This window comes from Micromys minutus, assembly GCF_963924665.1.
Source record: "Micromys minutus genome assembly, chromosome: 27".
In the NCBI taxonomy this organism is placed as follows: domain Eukaryota; kingdom Metazoa; phylum Chordata; class Mammalia; order Rodentia; family Muridae; genus Micromys; species Micromys minutus.
The window spans coordinates 15,821,899-15,846,272 of NC_137962.1; the positions used below are offsets into that span (position 1 = coordinate 15,821,899).

Genomic DNA, 24,374 nt, shown 5'->3' on the forward strand with positions numbered 1-24,374 from the left:
TTACAGCTATAAAGTAGCAACAAAATAATTTTATGGTTGGGGAGTCACCAGAACATGAAGAACTATATTAAAGAGTTTCAACATTAAGAATGTTGAGAACCACTGCTTTACAGAAACATAGTGTGTTAGAAACTTTCATTTCCAACCAGGCAGTGGAAACTACACCTTTAATCCCAGCACTCCAAAGGCAGAGGCAGGTGGATCTCTGAGTTTAAGGCCATCCTGATCCAGGACAGCTAGGGCTACACAGAGAAACCCTGTCTCAACAGAAAAAAATTATAATTTCCACCTGGTCTACACAGAAAGTTCTAGGACGACCAGGGCACACAAAGAAACCCAATCTTAAAAAAACAAAAAAAATAATAATAATAATTTCCAGGAATTACTACACAGGGAGGCTCATGCCTCTAAGAGAAAGTCTTTCTTTGCTTTCCATAAACTGTTCCCCTTATACACAATAACCCAAGAAAAATCACCCACAGAAAGCATTAAGGCTGTGTCAGCTACTAAAACAAATAAGCACTACCAAGTACTACTCCACTCCTATGTATCTGTATCTGATTCTTAACTGACTTCAAATAACCAAAACTTTGATACAGTCAATGGTTAGTCTACATTGTGCTGTTTAAATCAGAAGCTCAGGTCCTGAAAACACCAAGATGAAATCTACTTACTAAACTTCCCAGGTACCATCACTCACATTCTGAAAGCCAGTTAAGCTTTGTCCAATACCCCAGGCCCTAGGTGGCTATTTCCCCTCCAGAGCTGCCAATATGGGCCAGGAGACTCCCAAAAGTTACTCTTAACTGCAACGTCCAGGTCTTCTGTATACACTGAGGATGGTACAGCATGGCAGCCCAATGGTTTTCATAGAAATAGAAAATTGAAGCAAAACCCCCATTCAGAGCTGGGAAGGAAGAAAACTCTCCCAGGTTTCACAAGAAGGCAGTGACACACACAGGCCCAGTCATAAGATCACTCACCTATTATAAGATGATTCCAGTCATTTTCTTTCCAGCAAGGGGAAATATACATCAGTAAGTTCCTCACAGAACTACTTTAATTAATTTTAAGACTGGTAAGAAACATCTTCATGTCCATAAACTCTGGTCAACACTAGTAAATCTCTCTAGGCTTCCAGCTCCAGGAGCACACTCACAGAAATTCTTTTCCCCACTTCCAAGAGTGCAGATTAGATACAACAGCATCCACTAAACTCCACTTAAACTGAAAGCTGAACCATACAGACTTCTCTGAATTATATTTCCATACTAGAACCCACTGAAAATAAAATTTTCTAAACATTATAGATTATAAGCTTTAAAATCAGCAGTGCCTTTAAGAGGTTTTAAATATGATCCAGCACAATTCCTAGAAATTAGTACCAGAAATGGGATATATAAATTTCATTTCTTGTACATGAGGCTGCTTTTCTTCCATAGTCATAAACGTTTTGCCAAAATGATGTAGAGGAACAAAGCCAAAAAGGCTCACATATCCACTATTAATACATTTCAGAGACAGTGGTCAAACACACCTTCTCAATGTAGTCTAGTGAGGTCAGTGAGTCTCAAGGGACTGGGAGGAGCCTGACAGCTGCACTCTTAAGTACCCTGGAGTATATCACTACCAACACACACACACACACACACACACACACACACACACACACACACACCCATTAACTTTGACAGCCTTGTAAATTTCTTGAATTTAAGTAATCCTAAAGGCATCAGTAAAAGATTCCAGCAACAATTTATTGCTGATTATTTAAGAAATCTCAGTAGAGGAAACATTAATGAAAATGTTTTCAAAGTGGTAGAGTCCAAGATCTAAAGCAAAGTCCACAGAAACCCTAACTGTCTGATTTTGATCTCTGCAGTGCTAGGGCTGAAACTCAGAGCTTCATGAACACTCAGTACCACTGAGCAACACTCCCCATATGCTTCTCCAATTGTGGTGACTATCACCACCAACAACACACTTCAAACATTAACGCAGCAAAACTTTTCATGTGGGCTAGTAAGACAGCACCACAGGAGATAGCATCTGCCTGTAATAAGTCCAGCAACTTAAGTAAAATCTCTGGTAGAAGGCAAGAAGCAACTACACAAAGTTCGTCCGACCTCCACACTTGCACTGTGGCATACACCAACTTGCATACATATCATATACATACAAATCATGAAAAAAAATTTAACTCTAACTGTGACTGAATTTAAAACAAGAAGTGACCCAGGTAAAAAATTCATCTAAACTGAAAATGTCTAGTTCAAACTAAAAAGATTTGCACACTGTATGAACATGTTGAGTCACACATCTTTTGAAACTCATTTTTAGTTTATTTTCTCAAAATTAAGACACAAAAAGAGAGGAGGTCGTCTCAAAATTTCTGTGAACAAAGTTCCTACTTCTCTTACTCAAATTAACATCCCAAGAAAGGATAACGATTTCAAAACTAGTTTTATTACATTACACGGTGTGATATAAAATCCGTTCTTGCACATGCTCAACCATCTTTAAAGCAGCTAGGGTTAACACCACCGTTGCCTTATTTTTTTTTATTGGGGGGAAGGGGGTGTGCAGTAGCACTGATCAAACAAGCCTCTCACACTTGGCACACAATGAGCTAACTCCGCAGCCTGAAACTGTCTTTCAGATACTTCTCCAAATCCCTGTCGAGAAGAGTTATCTAACCAGCTCCAGAACAGGGTTTTGAGGACTGAGGGATTATGTAATTCCAACAACAGGATTAGAGCTCCAAACTTCACATACCCCGCTTCCTCCATGCTGCCTCCTCCCACTCTTCACAGTTACAGCTGGAACTCCACCCCCAACATTTCCTTGTTTAGTGGGCTGCCAGCCTCAAAAACAGTAGGTCCCATATACTCTAGGGAGCTTGTCACAGCACTCCTGGCCCCACACTATGGATTTTGAGTCAAAAGGACTTACCTGTCCAGACATCATCTCTGCATGATTCACACAGTCCTAAAAACTGTGACTTCTGGGTGCCCCCCAAACAGAAGCCACCTTTGCCTGTAGATCCTGAATAAGTTAGACTATATGACATTGTCCCTAATAAAACTCTTTCCAGGAAAATGAACTCTTGTAGCCTTTTAATAAGCTCAAGTGTCTAGGAAAAAAAAGGTCAGGGATCGGCCCACCTAAGACAGCCACAAATATAAAACAACTAAATGCCTAATGATACTCGGAACCGTGTTCACGGCTTCAAGGCCCTTAAAGTTTCAAGTTAGGACTGGGGGCGTGGCTTTCTGGCCCAGCACTAACCTCGTGGGAAGCCGTGGGTTTCATCCCAGGGGGAAAAGAAGTTCATGTTTAAATACTTAAATACTACACGAAACTCAACAGTATCACTGAATGGAAATATTATCTATAGTTTACCTCCACAAAAATACGTAGAATACTAGTGTTATATGAACTACCTCTTTTAATGTCTGCATTCACAATACTTCTGCTCAGAGACCTGTCTTTCAAAAGAGACTTTTCATTCCTCGCTTGATAAATAACACTACACACACAAACACACACACACACACACACACACACACACGAGTGAGGTGCTGGTATTTCACTTCAAGTAGTAATAACCTATTACCACAATCATGATAAAGCTTCCATTCTAAATAGAAATGCCAGCGCTGCTCAGGATTTAAAACGAACCCGCAAACTCTCGCAGTGCCTTCAGCTCCAACCTATTTCAACCAGTTCCCATAATCATTACAGTATTGCTATTATCTTGGTCCCACTGCCAAACACCCAGCTGCAGTCTAACTATGCAAGAATGAGACACTGTTGAAATGGCTTTCAAAAAGAGCAACTTTCTCCTCAGTGCATTTCTCCGCAAAAACATTACGATTAAACGACACAAGTGCGCACACAGACACCCTCGCTCCTTAGAGCGGTGCCACAAAAGCAGCCGGAGAGGACCGGCGGGGACAGGCAGCGCGCCGTGGCGGGGCTGGGTCGGGGCGGAGAGAACTTGGACAGCACAATGACTCCAGGGTTCGTGCGGTCGTACTGGAAGCCCCGCGCCGGCCACCCCGCGGCCGCTCAGCACTCCGCCTGCCACCTCTTTTGTTTTTCGGCTTTCGGGCCTCCGGGTCCCCGCCGCGCCCGCCCCGCCGTCCCGGACCCCGCGGCCTCTCGCGCCCCAGCCCCGCGGCCTCCTCAGCCCTCGGGGCCCGGCCTGACGAGGAGCGAGGCCGGGGCGCGGTGGGGGCCGTGTCCGAAGCCCGCACCGCGGCCCGCGCCGCCCAACGCCCCTGAGCCCGCGCCTCCGCGGCCGCGGCCCGCGCCCCGCACTCACCGGCCGCCGCTGGGCGCGCGAGGCTGAGGCGGACAGACGGCAGCGGGGCGGCGCCGGCACCGGCGGCCGCGCTCTCTCCCACGCGCACGCCCGGCGCACGGCGGTCCGGCCGGCGGCGGTAGCGGTGGCGGCGGGCTCGCGCCCTCGGGCCGTGCAGAGTCGGCGCGGGCCCGCGCGTGCGCCGTGGCTGGGAGCGCGCGCCCACACCTCGCGGCGCGCGACGCCGCACCTCCGCGCAGAGCTCTACGCCTGCGCGATGTGGGCCGCGCTTGCGCAGAGAAGTCCGGCGCGCCCGGCTCCTAGTGAAGTGTATCCCAGCTGTGCGGGCGTGGCGACGTCCGCGGATAGCGCTGTTCCGGGATGACGAGGTGGCCCCTGTGGCTGCCGCAGGGTCTGCCGACTAGGCCTGGGTCCCACACGGTCACAGGAGCTCCCAAGCCGCACATACGCCCGTCCTGATCGTCTCCAGGCTTCACCGCTCAAATAGAGGTTCATGGGCTTTCTGTAGACGGGGAAACTGAGGCACAGAGAGTATTTTAATAGATCTCTGAAGGCGGCCCGAAAGACCGTTTAGGGGTGCCTGGGGCCACTCACACTCCAGCCCCTTTCCCCACCCCTGTAGATCGAGGAAGCCTTTCAGGGACACTGGGTGGAGAGGAGGGCAAAAACTGGAGAGCCACTGTGCTCGGCTGCTGGGATAACTCCCGAGAGCCAGTTCCGAGACTGGGGGACGGAACACCTTTGCCTGAACCAAGCAGGTGGCCCTGGCCGTCTGAGCCTAGTTTCCTGGAGTTTGTTTTTATGCGCGGGGACCCTACGGAGAGTCTTAAGCAGGAAGTAGTGACTGATTTGTGTTCTCTGGGAAAGGGGGGGAAAAAATCACTGACATCCTTGCGGTAGGAAATGAAACCAGAAGTGGGGAACTTTCATTTTTAATGGTGTCGTTTTGATCTTCGACCACAAGCCAATGAACAAACAGGACAGGCAGTGAAAGGTGAACACGGAACCACCAACCATTGCGTACCTGGGAACTGTAATTTACTCATAGCAGAATCAGATATAATGAAACGCTTTAGGTTGTTGAGATTTTGCCATATTTTAGTGTTTCTTTTTTATTGTTCTTTTAATGAAGGGATTAAACTTAGATTTGGACTAGTAGTGAGGGTTATGTTTGGTTTTTTTTTTTTCTCCCAGATTTATTTATTTTATTGTATGTGTGTCTTTTCCTTGAATGTATATATGTATATTAGACACATGCCTGGTGCATGTGGAGGTCAGAAAAAGGTATTGGATAGCTCTTCTGAAATGAGGGATAGTTGTGAGCCAGCCACCATGTTGGTGCTGGGAACAGAATCTAGGACCTCTCCAAAAGCAACAAGACCTCTTAACCACTGAGCTATCCCCCTAGCCCGTTTTGTTTTGTTGTTTGTTTGAGACATAGTTTCTTGTAGCCCAGGCTGGACTAAAACTTTCTACATGTAACTGAGGATAGCCTTGAACACCAGCTCTTTCTACTTCCACCTTCTGGTGCTGGGATTACAGATTGTGTCACTGTAGTGTCACTATAGTCAACCTATGGTGTCTTCCCTCAGAGGCCCTTGAACTTTTACTTCAGCCCTGCGTTGTCACTTTGGTAATGTCAGCTGACCACTTTGTAACGGGAGCCACCCATCACCCTGCTGTTGTTCTCCCATCCGTGTTCCCTGCCTGCTTACCCTGTTGTCTCCAAACCCATTGTTCAGACCAGCTCAACACTGCTCTTGTCTGTTTCTTGATTGTCTCTGCTCTGGACTTCTACATTCATAGAACAGGGACTTTGTTTTGTTCTCTAGGCAGTCCCTGGCACACAGTAAATATTTGTTAAGTGGGTGAATGAAGCTTTGCATGGTGTGAAGTGAGAGATTATTATCTAAAGTATCAGAAGAATAGGGAGGAGAGGACTTGGAGTGGTGACACAGAAGGGTTTGCATCAAAAATGGCTTTGTGAGGAGAGGTAGCACTGTGGTGGACTAAAAGGGGTCACCGAGTCTTTGGCAAGTCTCCCAACAAGAGGCAGAGTCTGGTTTTCACTCCTTGAATCTGAATAACTCTCACAATTTGCTTTGACCAAACATCATAGGTGACATGGTGCAGATCGAAGGATCTATTACCCAAAGCTGTTTCTTCTTAACCCTGCCAGTGGAGCCAAAGTTAGCCTCCTGAACAAACCACAGGGGACCCTAACAACAAGCTGCCAGCTCCAGCCAGATGGTCAGCCAATAGCAGCCACACGGAGCCTTCAGAGGCCAGAGTAGTAATGTCCAGCTGAATCCAGTCCACACCTCCAAATTGTGTTTTATTTTGTCAAAGGACCATGACCAAGACAACTTTAAAAAAAAAAAAAAAAAAAAAAAAAAAAAGGCACAGGGGCTCACAGTCCCAGAGGGTTAGGGTGATAACCATCGTGCCAAGGAGCAAGGTGCTGGAGCAGTGATGGAGAGTTTACCTCTTCATCCACAAGCATGAAGGAGAGAGAGAGCTAAATGGGAATGGTGCTGGCTTTTGAAAACTCAATCCTCCCCAAACAGTTCCACCAACTGGGGACTAAGCATTCGGGTAGGTAAGCTTTTGAAGGCCACCTTCCTTCAAAGCAAATAAGACACACATTATTTTAAGCCCCCAGCCTGAGGTAGTTTGTTACAGAGCAGTAGCTATCAGAAGCATTCCTCTCCCTAGGCTTGTGATGACATCTAAATTTCATGGTCTTGAAGGGCAACTTTGCTTATTTTTAACAGCTGAAAATGCAGGCGATGCGAATGAGACGAGGAACCGAACCAGAGAGGCAGCCATAGGTTGCATGCCTTTCTCTTCTTGGCATGCTCTAGGTGCCCTAAGAGCTCAGGTGGAAGAATCAGGTGACTTTCAGTTTAGACTCAGCCTCAAGTTCAGCTATTCACCAGCTAACCTTTGGGCCCTGAGCATGTGTCAGAGTGTTTCCATCTTTAAAATGGAACGTATACGGCATCTATAAAAATAGTATTGCCATGGGAAGAAAAGCTATTACAAAACAGCAGAGGGTCTGCTGTGTCCGTATAATGACGGCATCTGACGAGGCGGGGGTGGGGGCTAGTATCAGGGAGACTGTCCTCATGCATCCTGTCATAAGCCTTATAGCCCTGTGGGGGACCACCTATTATCAGTTCCTCCACTTCACAGATGCGAAAGCCGTGTCTCAGGATAAAAAGAACAAGTAACAAGGCAAAAATTCAGGGCTGCTTCCTTGCAACCATAGAGTCTCTGTGCCTGTTTTGCTCCCCCTGGATAGTCAGCTGCACTCAGCCCACCCCCACTCCCACTCCTAGAGCAGTCTGCTGCACTCAAACCCCTTGCAAGAAAACAAAACAACACAACTTGGCTTCTCTCTTCCTGCACTACATCAGATGGGCCAGTACTTCCCCGGCGTGGGAAGTCCTCAGGAAGGGCTTCCTGTATTCTGACAGAGCAGCTGCACAGTCCCCCAAGCAATTCCACTTGAAATGCCCATCCTCCCCCAACTGCCCAGAGCTCTCTCACAGTGGAGAAGCAGAAACAGACATTTAAACCTAGATGCGCAGTCCATCGAAGCAACTCATGCACTCTGAAGGCAGAAGCAGGTGGATTTCTGAGTTCACGGCCAGCCTGATCTACACAGTGAGTTTCAGAAAAGCCAGGACTGTTACAGAGAGAATCCTTGTCTCTGGGGGGAGGGGGGGAGGAGAAAAGAAAAAAAAAAACAAAGCAAAAAGAAACTACATGCATATTGAGAAGGGCTGAAAGCTGATCTAACCAAGGACACTTAGGTAGACACTGAGCCTACCACAGCACTGAACAGCCTACAGTTTTGCCCAAAGAAGCTGGAATGAGAAAGTGAAAAATCAAGGATCAGGTGTTGGATCACAGTTTGGTCTAGTAATGACCTGTAGTGGGGGAGGCTGGCCCTTAATAGTGACAAACTAGGGAAAAGAGCAGGAAGCTGAGAGGACGGAGCTCAGCGTACCTGGATTGCAGCCCCACCTTCCTCGTGTGACAATACAATGGCCCTGCACAGGCTGGTCACCCTTTCTACTCGCTTTCTCCTCCATAAAATGGGGAGGCTGCAAGCACGGGAGCTGGAGTAGCAGCTTTGTGATGTTGCTGCAGCAGTGTGTAAACGTTCTTTGTTCCCACCCTTGTGTTCGGGCCCAGATGTGCCCCATAAGCAGCACCACATCTCAAAGATGAGAACACAAGAGGCAGGACTGGGAAAACGGCTCAGTCTGTAAAAACCTTGTCAGACAAGCTCAAGGACCTGCATTTGATTCCTTATTATCCATGTAAAAGCCAGGCAGGGTGACACCCTACTTTTACTTCCAAAGCCGGGAAGCATACACCGGGGACTTTCCTAGAGCTGGCTGGCTGACCAGCCAGTCTACCTTACTTGACAAGTTCCAAGTCAGTGAGACACAAAATGCATCCCAAAGGCGGTCAGTGCTTCATGAATGACACCAGAGACTGATTTCTGGCCTCCATACGTATTTACACACACACACACACACACACACACACACACACACAATTAAAAACCACAGTTTGAGCCTGTTCAATATGTACACATCAGAAAAGGTTTCCACCAAAGAAGGGTATGGTAAAGACAGTGTGATTAAGAGGATATTTTCTGGCCAGGTGTGGTGATACCTTCAATCCCAACACTCAGAAATAAAAGAGGCTTACCTGCTCTACATAGTGAGACATTATCTCAAAAAGAGCAAATTCATTTCCTTGTGTTTATGAAGTAAGGACTTCCATATCTTACAAATGTCTGACAAAAAGCTAAGTAAAACTATAATTTGTGGATATCAAAACCTTGTTGAATATGAATAAGGCTGGAGTTTTCTTTGAGACAAGGTCTCGAACTTCTCACAGTCCTGCCTCACCCTTCCAAGTGCTGATATTTCAGCTCTAAGCAGTTCCTGGGGCTCCTTTCTCTGCAGCTGATGCTTACAGACTTGCCTGTGTCTCACAGACAAGAGGCGGAAAAGCTGGATTATGTCTAAGGACACCACCCAGTTTGCCAGTGCCCTCCAGAGCCCACCTGGCTGCAGCTTTTTTTATATGAACATGTCCAATGAGTTTTTGCTTTTTGATGGACTATTGAGGAGTCCTCTTGGACATCATCTATGGCAGCCCAGTAATGACATCTGTCTGGTGTTCTAGGCCAGTATGAAGAAGACCCCAAAGAGATTATTGTCACAGTATACTGAGTATATGATGTTGACATGACATATGCCTGTTGCTATCAGATGTGGCTGCCTGGAAGTTTAGTCATGTCTTTCACTCACCCTGATGTCCAAACCTTATGCTTTGGGGGGAAATCACTCAAGTGGCCACACCTAAGCTTGGAGCAGGCAGACCAATGGAAATGAACCTTACACAGCCAACTTCATGTTTCTCCCCAGTGCATTCATTTATTCAGCCCTTTCTATCTGGACTGATAAGGAGGGGTTGGATGCTTTGGGAATACTCAGTCACTATCTTATTCATTTATTTGGGGGAGTAATTGTGTTGACATCCAGAACACCACCTTCAAATCTGACACCATCCATTCACAGTCAGGCCTGTGTTGGCATATATGAGGGGCGCCACTGCCTCACGGCAGGAAGTTGCTCTGGTAACACATGGTCCTTTCCCTTGCATGAAAAAAGAGCCAGGTGGGCAGCAGTTGGTGGGAAGAGACTGATGGATCTAGTTGCAGAGTGTGAAGTCACTCCCACCTCCTGAGTCTGCAACATCCATTTTTTTTTCCATGCATCATGCACCAAGCCAGAGTGTGCGCATGCGCACCCGTACTTGAGCGCGCACACACACACACCTGGAGCAGATGCTAAATATCAGGCTGCACCTGTCTGGTGGAGAACAGACAAGTAGACAGGTAATTATAACACGGAGCCATCCAAAGAGACAAGGTTGGGATGGACGTACCTGGCTGAGGGAGCAGTGTGGTCAGAGGCACAGGGTAACAAGCAGGCTCGACTGGATCGTGAGAAAAAGCAGACACGTGGCTGGAGACTGGCGAGAGAGCAGCAGAAGGTAAGTTTGTGAGGCAACGGAAGCCAAAAGAGCTTTACTGCAGAGTGTAAGATCCATTTACTGCAAGAGGGCAAACACACAAGGCCCTGCTCTGGCCTGTAAGCAAAGCTCAGAGTAGGAAAAAGGGTGCAGAGCTCCTGACACCTCTGTGTATCTTCTCTGCTGTCCATGACCTTCATCCTCAAGAGCAGCTCATGGTCTGCCATTGCAGGGAAAGTTCCAGCTCTCATTCCCAAACTGCCTGAAGCAGGAAGGATAGAGAGAGGATTAAGTGGTACATTCTCTTGAAAGTCTCACCAAAACAGAGGTAGAACATGAAAAATGACCCGATTGTGGATTCAGAAAATTAACATGGTGCCAGGTAAGGATCACAGGCACTCTGGGCAGAATGTGATAAAGAATAGGAGTTATCTCCTACCAAATCCAGTATTCATTACATGACTGAATGAAGGTTTCCCTAATGGCCCATTTCACCACAGTTATGTGAACATACGTTACTTTTGACCTGGACTCCATTCTGTATCTCTTAACTTACCTTTATAAACTGTACAGTCTTTATAACCAGAATCAAAGACCATGGGCTCTCTAAAATTGGGGTCAGTAAAGATCATTGTGAAGTTTCAAGGGAGATTTTTTAAAAGGTGTATGGGAGCTGGCTGTGATAGCACATGCTATAATTCTAGAGCTAAGAAGGCTGAGAAGGGAAGATTACTAAGTTTAAGGCCAACCTAAAATACACTGTGGAATTCTGTCTCAAAAAAAAAAAAAAAACAACAACAACAACGTACAGAGACTGCAGAGGTAGCTTGGTGAGAAAAGATTTGCTTCACAAGCATGAGAACCTGCGTTTGAATCCCTGGCACCCACATCTGTAAGTGCTTGTATCCCCAAGGCTAGAAGTGCCTGGAGCTTACTAGTCACCCTGGGAAGCAGCGAGTTTTAAGTTATCAAAAAGCCCTGTCTTATAAGGAAATAAGATGGAGCTTGATTGAGTAGGATGCCTGTGACATCGTCCCCTGGCCTCTGTGTGTACAATAGCACACACATGCATAGACCACACACAAACACACAATTACTTTTTAATTAACAGCCAGGTATGGCTCTTGCCAGTAATCCCAGCATTTGATAGGCTAAGAAAGGAAGATTGTTGCAAGTCCTAGGCCAGCCTGGGCTACAGATCAAGAGCGGAAGAGAGAAAGAGAGAATGTCAGTCCTATTCCTGGTGTTTCTCTTCACAGGAAGACTGTCTGGCAGGAAGCACTTGAAATGTTTGCTGGCTGGAGAGAACAGTGCATAAATGTTAATGGTCATTACTCCAACGGGAATACCTGGCCATGGTCTATAATTCACCTCCTATGCCAGGACTCAGAGCGTTCTATAAATGGTCTCTGTGGACACATTCATACAGGTTTGTTTCTAAATTGGCTGTCCAGAACCGCTTCCACTAGAGATGAACTCTGGGTTCACTATGCTGGTGTAATTGCCACCTCCACTTGGAGAAAACCCAGATGACTCAGAGGGTGGAAATGCCACCTATGCCTTGGGGACAGGAAAAGTGCTGGAGCATGGCCAGCATCCACAAGGCATGGCTGTCTGGCTCTCTGTGCAAGCTCCACCTGAGCTGTTTGCACCTCACACCCCACCCTCTTCAGCTTCACTCGCTGATCTATCGGTGACAAATTCATAAGGGATAGACAGCATTTAGTCTGTGAAAGGCATTCAGTAGTCCCCTCTAGCAGGTCTCTGATGACAAAGACAAAGCCTTGGGTTCACACAAACGGCAAAACCATCAGTGGATAATCAATAACAAACCACTCTCCCCCTGTATGGGACAAGTTCCAGCCTCTAGCAGAAGGACGAACTGCAGGATAGGCTTTGAGGACAGCAAATTGTGAGCTGGTGTTGGAGACCAGCTAGTCCAGACCCTCTGCTCAGTCTCTAGAAGCAGGCCTGGGGATGGGATTTAATGTGATAAGAATTTAATGAAAGATTCTTAGACAGGCATCAGACATCACTGAAGGATGTAGTGTGAGCTTGCAAACAGCACTGTGAGGTAACTACTTCTCTGACTCCCGTTTTACAGATAAGGACATTTAGGCCAGAGACAATCACTTGCCCTAGAGTGTACAGACATTGGTACAGAGCTGGGATTTGAACCCATGTGACCTGGCTCCTAACCACTGCTGCAGCATTCATAGCTCCTGCCTGTGCATGTTGCTATGACTTCAGTGCAAGAAGATGGCAGCCTATAAAATATGCCAGTCACAGATTCCTGTTTAAGACAAAGCAATGGCTGAGAGGAAACAGATAAGAAGGTTGTGCTTTCAGAGCTCAAGCTCAGCCAACACCTCCCATGGGCGTGGATCGGGGTGACTGAGCAGGAGACAGGGGCATCCTAAGAGGCCTTCAGAAAGGTGGGAGCTGCTCTGCTCCACTCGGCACACCGGAGGCGGAAATTACTAACTAGATGTGAAAATATACAAGTCATTGCAGACAAATTTAATCAACACGAGGAAACAGACAAAGGGAGAAAAAGGGAACAGGTGGCTACAAATAATAGAGAGGCAGGGCAGGCAGCCGGCCTTGTGGAACAGCAGGCTTCAGAATGTCCCAGCAAGTATGTGTGCACGTGAGTTCAGTATTCCAAACAAGCTCATTCATCTCTGCAATAACGCAAAGTCCGTTAGTGAGTGGATATGAACAGCAAAGGAAAGAATAGCAGGAGATCCCAAGCAGGAAGGAAGCTAGACTATGGCCTTGGGGGAGGGGATGGACCACGGAGGTCAGCCAGCTTTGCTTTGCAGGGCCGCAGCTCTGGGGTGTGGTCCAGTCTTTTGGCCCTGAGCTTTGAGCCTTAGTCTCAGTCTGAGTAGAGGATCAGCTGGCTGGGGCAGCAGCTCTCGGAGGCTGTATCTTGATGGCCATGGTTATGACCTTAAGTGTGAAGGGTGCGACTGAGAACGTAGTAGGTGTAGCAAAGTCTTTCTATGGGGGACCTAGACTTCCTGGTTGTCCACCTGGAGCTAGAATGACCCAAGGAAGTGCGGGCCAGTGGCATATGTAGGCTGAGGAGTGGCTGAGCCTGGCTATAGCTGCCACCTTGGAGGATGGGCAAGGCAGACCGCAAGTAACCCATTTTAAGGAAAAGCTAATGAGCTTGGCTTCTGAGACGTGTGACCTGGGCATCCGTAGAGAACCTGGGGCTTAGAAGTAGAAATGGGAGCCATGACAGTGCCTGCAAGTTCAGCAGTCCCTATTTTGAAATTCTTTTTTGTTTGTCTGGTTTTTGAAAGGTTCTAGATTTTGTTACTGGACAAACACTCTAATTTCGACACAAGCAAGTCTCCAGGTTAAAAATGTTGAAATCCGTCTGATCGATGACCACAATTCAGTATAAATCCTCAGTCCTGCCCTTGTGTGAATCCTTACAGACCCAGCTCCCTTCTCCTCCAGTGTCTTAGAGTTGTACCTGATCTTGTTACTGATTTTCATCCAAATCCACTGAAGAACAGGACGATTTTGCTTTTGTTTCTTGGCCAGGAATCGCTTGACTCTGAAAGTCTTTCCAGACGATATGGCAAGAAGCCGAATCACTATCTTGAAATTCTTAACACTCTTATCATCCAGTCCGTGTGGCTGCACGTTCTAGAACTTTAGTCCCTCAGGTTCACGTGCCTCCCCGGCTACAACCTCCCAGTCTCAGAGGTTCTTGGATTTCGTCTAGCCTCATTCTCGCTCTCACTTGTCCTGGGCCTTACAGTGTGAAGTGGGACACAGCAATGGCTCTCTGCACCTGTACCTGTCATCAGTGATACCCCTACTCTTATCTAGGTGTCAGCAGGTCAGGATACATATCTGATGAGCCAATAAGTTTATTGATCTTACTTACGAGAGCATATTCAACCTCCAAAGAGCAGCATCACTGAAATACTCCTCCCTGGCGTGAGCGACAATTTCTCTATAGCTACACAGATGGAGTCCCTCCTTCGGGAACTTTCCATCTCCTGAGAGCATGCTGGAGCTGGAACAGGATGGTAGAGATAGGAGAAGGGACAAAGAGATAGAGTGACTAGATCTCAGCTGAAGGTCTAACGACCCCCATTCCTTTTCCTATGGGATCATCTACAAGCCTCTTCTCGTTTAAAGTAACTATAGCTTTTCTAAGATGGTAATGGCTGTTGTGCTTGGAGGCAGTGTTCTACAACAAGTCATTTCAGCAACACTCCTTTTGCTACAGAAAAAATCATATAAGGGGTACATGTGGGGCTGGAGAGAGATGGCTCAGCTGTTAAGAGCACTCACTGTTCTTCCGAAGGTTCTGTGTTCAATTCCCAGCAACCACATGGTAGCTCATGCCCTCTTCTGGTGTGTCTAAAGACAACTACAGTACTCACATATATAAAATAAATCTTTTTAAAAGGGGGTGAGTACATGGGTTATGGGCCATTGCTTTGTTTACCACACAAAGAACTTGAAGTCAAAAATGTGATCAGAGGCTCTCGGGCAAGTGAGACAAAGGGGAATCTTAGCTCTAAGAAGAGAGAAGTGGCATTTGTGGAAAGGCACTTGCCTTTCAAGAACCCTTTCAAGAAGATGGCACCTGAGTTGAAATGGCAGAGTATACCAGGAACACAGGGAAGTCAGGGTACCACCTGTAGCCCTGGGCAGAAGGAGGCCATTGTCCATCATGTAGCCTGCATGCTTCTTCTCTTCTGACATGCAAAGTCTTTGGTGGTCCTCCAGCAGAATGGCCCTGATACCTCCCAAAGTCTCAGCTGGTAAGAGCTCTTTGAGACAGGGTTTCTGTGTTGCCCTGACTATCCTGGAACCCATCTCTGCCTCCTCCTGAGTGCACCACCTCTTCTGAAGAAACGCCCTGTGTGTCTGGTCAGAAGTTAGTCCAGGGACTCTGCACTGGGAGACAGTAAGATAGTATCAGGGATGGTGGTAAAGGCTAGAGTCAAAATACAGGGATACAAGAAAAGCCAGCCCCAAGGCAGAAGAAGCCAGGCTGCTACAAGGGAGATAAAGAACTCAGCTGGAGGAAGCCATGAGTCAGCAGGAGGGGTGGGAAGCTCAGCTGTGAGTCAGCTCCAGCCCCAAGCCTGCTGATGGTTAAGAGCAAGAGCAGAGAGGAAGAGAAGCTAAAAGGAGACATAAAGACTAAAGATGTTGAGTCACCGTACATTCTGTTGCCCATGGCGGCTAGTAGCCTGATGACCAGGTCCTGGGGCTCTACCCTATGACATTCCTAGCTGTACTATGTTCTGGTCCTGGGAGCCAAAATACACAAAGTCCTGAAGAGAAAGACCAGGCCTAGAAGAAGGGCAGGGAGCAGACATGGGAGGTCCAGTCCCAGCTCACGTCCCAGCTCCTGCCTCTCAGGCATGTCCTCATCAGTTCCATCCCATGGCTACCACCAGCAATTCCCCCCCCCCCCAGCCCCTCTGTGGCTCTCCCATCCCTGGGGACTGTGAATGCTGTGACACTATCATCGCACCACCAAAGTTAAACAGTGCAGTGAGTCAGTCAGTCAACTCAGCTTTCCAGACATAAGCTGAAAACGGGGTAGCGGAACTCTGGAACTCTACACAGGGACTCCCCGAACATAGGACAGCTGCTCCCAGGATCGCTGTCTCAGTGCCCTTTCAAAAGTCGAGCTGGATCTCCCCCAATTGATCTGTGGATCACTTCCATCACCACAGAACAAACCAGTGCACTCATTCATGCATTCGGTATTCTCAGTGGCACATGGAGACAGGGACTGAGCTTGCTGCGGGTATGTGGATGTTACATACAGAGCTGTAATTATGTGGGTCAGTTCAGGCACTAAAAAGCATCTAGGGAAGCAAAAATAAGGCCTGGAGATATAGCACAATGGTAGAGCATTTGCCAGGCATGCTCAAACCCCGGGTTCAATCCCCAGTATTCCCAAATGAAACATACCAACAGAAGGTAAAAATACAGCATTGCACTAGTGAGGGCCTGGGTGGTATAAGGAGTCAGGAAAGGATCTAAACTGATAGCTTCTGAAACAAAACCAGAACACCATGAAGGAGCCGGCCATGCAGACAAGCTATCAGTGTACCAAGGCATTTATCAGAAAGAAGTATTTAAATTGGATGAGGGTGACACACACGTTTAATCACAGCACTGGACAGAAAGGCAAAGGCAGATGGATCTCTGTGAGTTCCAGGACAGCCAAAGCTACACAAAGAAACCCTGTCTCAAAAAAAAAAAAAAAAAAAAGGTGGGGAAGGGGCATTTCCTTCTTGGACAGCATCTGCAGCAGCTTCAAGACAGTAATGGAAACTGCCCAGAAAGTTTTCAAGTTTTCACACTCTATAATGCTCAGACACAAAAGTATATATGCAATTATAAGACCAAAATTACTGACATTCAAGTGAGCCAGGCTGACCCCACCCCTCATGAGGAATTCTGACTCGAAGTGTTCTTCTCCTCCTCCTCCTCCACCACCACCTCCTCCTTTTCATCAGCATGGACTCTGTGCCTAGGTGGGTTCTTTAAGGATTCACAGCTGGGTGAAAGAGAGCAGGGGAAGAAAAGAGCCAGGGATGCTTATGAGAGCTGTACAAGAGCCATCTCGGATGAAAGTCCATGAGAGATCAGGAAAAGCCAGGACCGGCACAAACCTGCTTAAGAACTCAACGTCACACTTGTGTGAGTGACTGATGTGGGGGAAGGGTTGAAAGGTGCTCCAGGATTGTACCTGTGAGTAACAGGTTTGTAAGTGCTGTATCTCTCTTTGGTCAGTTGTTCATCACCACGATGAATGCCTGGGGAGATCAGCTTCAAAGAGAAGGGTGTTTCGGCTCATAGTTTTGGAAGGTTCCATCTAAGGTCACTCATCCTGTCACTTAGGGCTATGATGAAGCAGAAGATCTGCAAAGGAAAGCGGCTCATTGCATGGCAGTCAGCGAGAGGAGAAGAGAGACAGAGGCACAGACAGATAAACGAGGGGGGTGGGGGGAGAGACAGGCAGACAGAGATAAAGAGTAGGAAAAGGAGGAAGAGAAGGAGGAAGAAACAGAAGCTGCCATCACCACTACCAAAGACAGGACACGACGCACCCCTTGTATTAGTTATGTTTCTATCGCTGTGATAAAACATCTGGATCAGTGGGGCAGTGGTGGTGTGCGCCTTTAATCCCAGCACTCAGGAGACAGAAGCAGGTGGAGCTGAGAGTTTGAGGCCAGCCTGGGCTACAGAGTGAGTTTCAGGACAGCCAGGGCTACACAGGGAAACCCTGTCTCAAAAAACAAAAAATGCAAACCAAAAAAGAACCAAACACCTGGATCAAGACAAGTTACAGAAGAGTTTGAGTTTATGTTCCAGAGGGCTAGAGAGTCTATGAATGCAGTACAAATGTGCGTGCATGTGTGTGTGTGTGTGTGTGTGTGTCTGTGTGTGTCTGTGTGTGTGTCTGTGTGTGTGTGAGTGTGTGTGTGTGTGTCTGTGTGTGTGTCTGTGTCTGTGTGTGTGTCTGTGTCTCTGTGTGTGTGTCTGTGTGTGTCTGTGTCTGTGTGTGAGTGTGTGTCTGTGTGTGTGTGAATGTGTGTCTGTGTGTGTGTCTGTGTGTGTGTCTGTGTGTGTGTGTCTGTGTCTGTGTGTGTGTCTCTCTGTGTGTGTGTCTGTGTGTGTGTCTGTGTGTGTGTCTCTGTGTGTGTGTCTGTGTGTGTGTCTGTGTCTGTGTGTGTGTCTGTGTGTGTGTCTGTGTGTGTGTCTGTGTGTGTGTCTCTGTGTGTGTCTGTGTGTGTGTGTATGCATGGAATTATACATGGAGGCCTCAGGAGAGCATCATGTCCTGTTTTTTCATTCTGCCTTATTCTCTTGAGGCAGAATCTTTTACTGAACCTGGAACTCATCCGCAGCCAGCAAGTCCGAGCCATCTTTCTGTCCCTGCTACCCTCTAACACTACTGGGGTTCCAGGCAAATACAACCATGCCTGCCTTTTAGTATGGGCACTGAGGATTTGAACTCAGGTCCTCATATTCAGTGCTTGCTTATTCAGTGGTCTAACCTGCTGACCCATCTCCTCAGCCTTGACTTCAAACTTGGAATAAGAGCCTTGAAATGTATGGTACTGTGAAAAGCAAGGCCTGGCTAGAAGAAGCAGGTCATTTGGGCCATGTTATTGGGATAGTGCCTTACCCTGGCTGTTATACTGTCCCTCTCTGCTTCCTGCCCACTGTGATGTGAGCAGCATCCTCTGCTGCATGCACTCACAACCTTGATATTCCTTTCAGGCACACAGCACAGCCAACCATGAAACCATGAACAACAGGTAATTAATTCCTCCCCTTAAGTTGTTACCTTACAGACATATATAACTAGTACAACACATCTAGGTATATCTGTGAAGGCAGTTCTAGAAACAAGTCATGAAGGGTCTAACCTAGTCAACAATTTCATTTATGGATTTTTTTTTTGGGCGGGGGGGACAGGGTCCTACAATGTATCCCTGGCCTGCAACTTGCTATGTGGACCAGTGAAAGAGTTTGTGGCCCACATTTGAAGGGCAGTATGTGAAGTTGACCTCTGGCCTACACACATGTATACTGAATACATATGTGCACACACATGTGCACCCATATCTGTACCCACTTTTACACACATGCAAACACACATGCCACCTAGAGCTGGGTATAGTGGCTTATTCTTTTAATCCCAGCACCTAGGAATCTAAGAAGGACCGATGTGAGTCTGAGGCCAGCCTGGGCTACATATAGAGTGAGATCCAAGCCAGTCTGGGCAACAAAACCCTATCTCAAAACCAATAAATAACAGTAAACAAAACACATCATCTGGACTGCTGCATGGGGAACTAGCTGGTGGAACTTTGCCAACGTAGAGCCCCAGACTTTGGTGCCACTGGGCTGTGATGCTGAGCCCATCATGCCTTGCAACTTCCCTTGTCCAGATTTGCACCGCACTTCCAGCCGCATCTCTCTAGTTGAGGGCAGCCTAGGCATCTCTCAATTTCCCCCAGCTTCTTTCATACAAAATGTGGGAGCCCAGAAGGACCCTCTCCCACCCTCTGCAGCCTCCCCAGTTCTGTCTGCAGACAATCTCCCCACCACCCTACTCTGAAGCTCTGGGTGACTGTTCCAGAAGCTGACAAGATGCACGATCGTCTCTCTCGCACACAGAAACACCATGGCAACAGCAAAGGAAGCCAGACTGGAAGTTGCCAGCCCAGAGTGGCAGACCATCTGGGAGGCCACTCCTCGAAATGTCGCCTGTTCTAAGCACTCGTCTTAGCCCGGCTCTCATACATAGCGGGGTGACATTTAAGTGCCACAAGAGTAAACAATAGTGAACCTGATCTCCCTCCCCACTGTACATTCTTCTGCCCTGATATAATGGAGACAATGAGTAAAGGAAGCCAAAGAAGGCCCTAGGTTGGAGTGAGAGAACGCAGCAACAAGAGATGTAGATCTGCACAACGGAGGAGCCCTTCACACAACCAGCGGGCTAGTCTGTGTATAACCATGACTCCATCTCTGACGCCATCTTAGAAGTCTATTTTCCATGTAGGGAAAAGAAATGTCTGTATGTGTGCATATATTAATGAAAGCCTCCATAAACTGAACCCTCTGGTGCATAGGTTCCCACGAGCTTGCCTTTCCTTCCAAGGACAGTAGTTTCCCTAGAAGCATATAATATCTGCTAAGAACTGTGTTAGGCCAAGAGTATTGTCTCCTTTAGCCTTCGCAACAAAATTAATCGATACCGTAAAGTCATTAGATGCAGAATGCTGATGGAGTAGGTGTGAATTCGTGTCAGGGTCACCCTAGGTATGTTCCAGGTATTCTGAAGGAGTCTAGCCATGGGCAGGGTTCAGTCTGTACTAGAAGGGGTTGGAGCAAGTAGGGTTGGCCAGGGTATGCAGCTGTGGTTTTCCTCCAGCAGTGTCAACAGCTCCTTGTCCAACTGTTATAACTCATAGCCCAGACCTATGCTCAGGGCCTACTCGGCACATCTCCTAAGATGCAGGCTGCTGGGACTCTGGCTCTTTGATAGAATGAATGAGAACACATGCAGCCCCTTAGGGGTCGGACAAGGCACAAAGCAAGCAGTCTTAAGATGTATGAAGCTGGGCTGGAGGGATGGCTCAGTGGTTAAGAGCACTGACTGCTCTTCCAGAGGTCCTGAGTTCAACTCCCAGCAACCACATGGTGGCTCACAACCATCTGTAATGGGATCTGATGACCTCTTCTGGTGTGTCTGAAAACAGCTAACAGTATACTTACATAAAATAAATAAATAAATCTTTTTAAAAAAAAAAAATGTATGAAGCTAAGGAAGAGTCTGAGATCATTGTTTAGTCTCAAACCTGAGACAAGGAGCCAACTAAAGTGTTCTATTTAACATATCAAAGAGGACCCGGCTGCCAGGTTCTCCCAGCATTCCTCCAGTCCCTACTGGTCTTCGGGTATGGCTAGCCCACAACCTTAAACTTCTCCAGCCCAGGAGCTGGGCTGCCCTTCTCCCTACTGCACTTCTCTATATAATCCAGCAATTTTGATTACAGGATTCTTTTTGGTCTATCCTTAGTCCTCTTGGCCTCTTAGTCTCCTGGCTCTTCTCCCATCCCCGTTTCCTCACATGGACTGGCTCAAGATCATGTCCCTCTGGATTCTCGCAGATGTCTCTGCCTCTGGCTACTCCCTCCCTCATATCTAAATAAACTTTCTCCTCCACCATACCTAGGAATAGCCATCGTCTTCTTTCTTATTTCTTTTCTATTCAGGAGCCACCTAAGGGTACCAAAAGTAGATGAGGGTAGGTTTCCAGAACAGAGAACCCAGTGCTATGGTAAAGCCATGTGCCTCATGCAAAGATAGACTGGCTGGGGAAGATTGCTCGATTTCAATTGCAGCCTAAATCCATGGGCACTGTGACCTAGGGGACACTGGGAATGGGGGAAGACACAGAGTGCAGTGAGGTTTCACAAGTAGCAGAGTTAAGAGAAGATGGGGTCAGAAGAGACCAGGGACCAGGATAGAAGGAGTCATTTGGAGACGGAGACCAGTATGGAAAAGCTGGGGGTAACACTGAAAGAGTGATGGGTGCTCGTGGCCTCGAGCTTGGGAAAGGTCAGGTCGGCCAGGCTGGGAGCGGTCAGTCTTTGGAGACTGTCCTTGACATTCTTTTTCCTTCTTTGTATTTTACTGTTTGGTTTTATTCTTGTTGGGGTTGGTGTTTTGTAGTACCAGGGATTGCACTCAGGATCCCACAGATCCTCAGCAAGCCCTCTTCTATGTCTGAAATCCACTTTTTGTTTTGACATAAGGTCCTATTAAGGTGCCCAGATTGTCCTCAAACTTGCCATCCTCCTGCCTCAGCCTGCTGGGTAACTAGGGTTACAGGCCTGCTATACCAGACCATAGTGGACATTCTTAGTCCTGCTGACACTTCTCTGGGGTCTGCCCTTCCTGCTTAGAAGGTTTTAGCTATTTCTCTGTTCCGTGGTGAAGGCCAGCATATTGCTGCCCAGGGCCAGGCTATGTTTCCTTCCGGTTTTCCTTCCTCACCAGGAGCTCTGGAAAGCCTTAGTTACCGGCTAAGGCTCTCAGCCTCTGCATGCGTGTTTCAGAACTGCCTTGGAACTAGAGGCTCCTCTGCTTTCCATCCTCCAATCAGCAACAGATCCCATCTGTTCTGTCCCCAGTGTGAGGTGAATCACGCCCTTCAAAAGAATTATTGGAGCCCTCACTGCTGCCGACTGCCAGCACTTGCTTGGAAATAGCGTTGCGGTTACACCAGCTTCTCACAACCTGAAAGGATCAGTGTCTTGTGAGAAGAGAAGACATATGGATACCGCGTGACAGAGGAGACAGAGATGCCTACACCGAAGGGTGCAGCTGCAGGAAGCCTCTGGGACAGAGACCAGGATGGCTCTCCTGCTGTGCAGCCTCTGACAGGGTAGACTTCTGGCTTCCAACACTGTAGCAGCTAATGTCTGCTTGTTAAGCCAGCCGCTCTCATGTTTTGCTTGGGATGGACTGCCTCCTCGAACTCTTTCCTCTTCTTCTCCTGTCCTCTTGTCTATGTAGTGCAGGCTTGTCTCTCTCTTCTCTCTTTTCATCTCCTGCAGACCAGAAGGTCAAGTTACCTAGAGTACCCAAAGCTCTACACAGTTCTAACCTTTGCCCAACGGTATTGCTGGGTTCTGAGGGTGGTCACAAAAAGGGCCCAGGTCATAGCTTGCTGGGGTAGAGACTTCTACTAAAGAGATGCCATCTGCTCCACAGGTCTTTTCTGTTGTCTACTGTGTACCTGAAACGAATCTCATTGCTTCTGGTCCTTTCTGTGCAGCCAAGATCTTTCCTCATCCCTAAAGCTGAGTATCTTGAAAGTAGGGAGTGTGTCTCCTGGCAGAAATGTCGTGTGTTCAGTAGGGTACACAGATGGTTGCAAGAGCTGGCCTCTGGCTTGGTATGAATGGAGGACTCTGAACACCTGGAAAGACAGACCCCCAAACTTGAGGGACCAATGCTTACATTGCAAGATGATCAAAACCCTTTGAGGAAAAACTACAGCTGAGGATGGTGGCACGTGCCTCCAATTCCAGAATTCCAGAGGCTGAGGCAGGTGAATCTCTGAGTCTGAGGCTAGCCTGGTCTACAGAGTGAGTTCCAAGACAGTCAAGGCTACACAGAGAAACCCAGTCTTGGAAGGAAGAATAAAAAAAAAAAAAAAAGCCCCCACACAAGAAAAACTATAAGCCCGAGTTCAGGGTTTCAGGAGAACTCTGGGTTTGTGTCTAGAAGTGAATGGAGGTGTGGGCTACTGAATTCACCTTATTGCTAGTAGTGGAGGAAGAGGTGCAGCCCAGAGCCAGGCAGCTGCCACTTCCTCCTTCCCTACAGACCGCTGACCACAGGCGGCACTTTCTCTGAGATTGCTTCCCCTGAGGTCTGCAAGTCTGGGTGCAGCTTCCCCAGGCACTGGCCTGCTCTTCCCTCTGGCCTCCAAGCTCCATGTCACCTCTCTGCTGCCCTGCTGAAGAAGCCAAAGCATCCAGGAGATTCTGGTTGTGTTACTTGCTCACAGTTGATGATCCCGGACTGAGTCTTGGTGCATTCATTTCCAGAGAAATTCACCACAAACTGAATTGGCTTATACCAGTCCACAGCCATGTTTGAAATCAAGGTGTCTCAGGAGCTCCTCTGAAGGTGTTAGGGTGTAGGTGTTTTTTTTGGGGGGGGGATGATTCCTTGTTCTAATCTCGTCTCTTTTATCTTTAGAAAAGGACACCAACTACTGGGTTTCAATAAGATGTCATTAAGAGATCTACCCATCTTTTTTTAAAAATGGGCCTGTCTGCCAGGAGCCAGCACTGAACACATCTTTTAGTGTGCAGTTCAGCCCACTCCCAGAGGGACAATGATCCCACCCCCTTACCCCCCATGGAAGAGGGTTAGGAGAAGCTAGACAGAGAGATGCAAGCAGCTGCCAACTTGCTCCAAATAGGAAGTGGGGGCTGTCCACTCCCACTAGCTACAGCCGCCCTCTCCAGGAAGAGTCTGCCCTGAGGACTCTTCCTCTCTTTCCACACAGTGACCCTGCAAGCTCCTGGGTTACTTTATGTCACTTTTACAGCTGTGCTGTGACTGCGCAGGCTTCCTTCTCCTCCCCCAATCCAGCTGCTTCCTTCATAATCCCAGGCTTCCCTCCTAGATTTCTAGTCTCTTCTCCCCCAACCCCCACCCCGTACCCCTCAGTCTTTCCCTAACCCCCCCAACACAGAGCAGGTAGTGGAAACTGCAGATAAAGATGGTAGGAAGGCCCTTTCCTGAGCCCTGCTGCCTCCTGGCTCCTGTGGGGGTCCCTGTGTGTGCTCTGAGCCATCCTCCTTAGAGGAATGCCCTGGACAAAGCTTAGGTCACAGTGGTCTTGGCTGAGAACACTGTGAGGGCCCTTGGTAACCCTTGC

The 24,374-nt window shown here is 47.7% G+C and overlaps 1 protein-coding gene and 1 pseudogene across 2 annotated transcripts in view; both read right to left on the reverse strand.

Annotated features, from left to right (window-relative positions):
- PTK2 (protein tyrosine kinase 2) overlaps positions 1-4,462 on the reverse strand; it is a 191,741-nt gene extending 187,279 nt beyond the window's left edge. Inside the window, exon 1 of the mRNA XM_080939760.1 lies at positions 4,328-4,462. The gene's annotated coding sequence lies outside the window, so the exon portion shown is untranslated. The remainder of the gene's footprint in view (positions 1-4,327) is intronic.
- Positions 4,463-13,836: 9,374 nt separating this feature from the next.
- Positions 13,837-23,578, reverse strand: LOC308438136 (large ribosomal subunit protein eL39-like; annotated as a pseudogene). The gene is made up of 2 exons: positions 23,483-23,578; positions 13,837-14,008 (listed from the first exon to the last, which is right to left on the reverse strand). The product of its transcript is annotated as a large ribosomal subunit protein eL39-like (transcript).
- Between the last annotated feature and the right edge of the window lie 796 nt (positions 23,579-24,374).